Source organism: Barbus barbus (genome assembly GCF_936440315.1).
Source record: "Barbus barbus genome assembly, chromosome: 28".
Lineage (NCBI taxonomy): Eukaryota > Metazoa > Chordata > Actinopteri > Cypriniformes > Cyprinidae > Barbus > Barbus barbus.
The window spans coordinates 21,304,096-21,305,921 of record NC_136756.1 but is presented as its reverse complement, the minus strand read 5'-3'; the positions used below and the strand labels follow the sequence as shown (position 1 = coordinate 21,305,921).

The following is a 1,826-nucleotide window of genomic DNA, read 5'->3' as shown; positions in this document are numbered from 1 at the left end:
CCTAAATTCGATCAAAATAGCACCATTCGGTTGCTGCCTGATGTTAAATTTAGATTGAAACTTTCTGATTTGAAGGTGTTATAAGTTGTTCAGGTCACAGGTGTTATTCCGTTCTTTGAAAGATGTAATTATGCAGCTTTCCCAAAAAAGTAATAACCTATCAGACAACTTTTCTTAAAAGCATGATAAATTTGATGCATCTTACACTCAAAGATTTAGTGCACTCATAATACAGCATGCGACAACAACAAAACGTAGCTAAATGATCATTTAAAAACTAAACATCTAGCATAACACAACAAGAAAGACTTGTATATCAAATATCACATTAGTGAAATATTGTACTCACAATACTGTAGTCAAACATCTTTATCATCTCAGTCGTACATCAAACTGTTATTTTATCCAAACTCGAACCCAGATGATGTCAGTCAAAAGAGTTCGCAAAAGAAAAAGCGCGAAAAGACGCCTTAGAAAAGCTTTTTTACGGTTTTGAAAAGAATCACGGAGGTTTAAAGAGTTGAGCAGTTTAGCGCGTGCCACCGCTGTGATGTAGATTATGCAGATGCGCGCGATGTGTCAACATCCGATCCGCGCGCACTTCTGTAAATGCTGGCGAGTCGCTCACTTTACTCGTTCTCTCTCTCTTTCTCTCAGCCCGTCCCGCTCTGTTAACTTTAAATTTATCATCTTCTAGCTCTCTGTCCGACTCGGATGTTTTGTCAAATGTAGATCTCCATCCTGCGCCTCTATAGGGAATGTCAATTTATCTGAAGCATATAAATGAACACCAAACATTTCCAATACCTCAAACATAGCCTACCTTTTTCTATGTGTATTAGTTAGTAACTCAATACACCACCACGGGTGTCCATCTGCTGGTTAAACATCATATAGCACCTTTAGCGGGGCATTCAATTAACTTTATCTGCCATCCAAAATTATTGTATTACAAACAGTGTAAGTGTAAACAGTAGCTACCACAAATATAAAACTGTGACAAAACTTGGCTTATTGACTGTAAGAGAAATGCTGCTGCTTTTCGTGTTATCAAATATTCAGTTGTTGAACGATAAATTGAGAAAACGTTCCATCCATTTCAGTATCTGTTTTGAATCTCATTTAGCCTATTAATAGAATTATTATAGTGTAGTTGGCTATTTTATTATAGTAAAGTCAATAGGCCAATATTAATTCAATAAACAATTTGGCCAATGTAAACAATAAATTGAGCATAAAGAAAACAACATACTTGTCTCATAATGATAAACTGTTCGTATAGAGAGAGAGAACATAAAATAAAGTTACTCTCTCATAAAGAACTAAGGTATTAGCTTGAGTAAATTAAATCACAGTTTAATAGAGGTTTCAGACCCGCTAATTATGACTTCCAAGATCATTAACAAAGTCTTTTAAGTCTCTTGCTTCATAATCCAAGTCCTTAAATGAAAATAAACGAATAAATTTGTATGCTAGAAGGCATGTTTTTGAATATTGAGTCGTACTCTTCTTTTTGAAATTCATTTATTCAGTGATGAATCAAATTACTTCAGTTAATTCTGCAAAGCCATGAACCTAATTGGAGTTTAATTGCTGTTTGTAAGTTTTCGGGAAAAGCAAGGGAGCAGCGTCTTCAGTTACGGGTAAAGATTCTTCATAGAATGTCATGCACTGGTAGAATGCTTTATATAAATTGCATTTATTTAGTTCTGGAGGAGTTAGAAATAAAATTTTATTTTCTCTCCAAATATACATATAGACTATAGAGGAAGATATTTTGGCAGACTCAGGATGGAGAACTGTAGTAAGTGTCAAAGTGATGAGCT

At 34.7% G+C, this 1,826-nt stretch overlaps 1 protein-coding gene across 2 annotated transcripts in view; it reads right to left on the bottom strand.

Moving 5' to 3' along the window:
* Positions 1-835, bottom strand: part of rnf220b (ring finger protein 220b) — a 29,950-nt gene extending 29,115 nt beyond the window's left edge. The window contains exon 1 of one of the 2 annotated variants that reach the window (XM_079382593.1): positions 350-835. The gene's annotated coding sequence lies outside the window, so the exon portion shown is untranslated. The remainder of the gene's footprint in view (positions 1-349) is intronic. The other variant, XM_079382592.1, reaches the window with a different exon arrangement.
* Between the last annotated feature and the right edge of the window lie 991 nt (positions 836-1,826).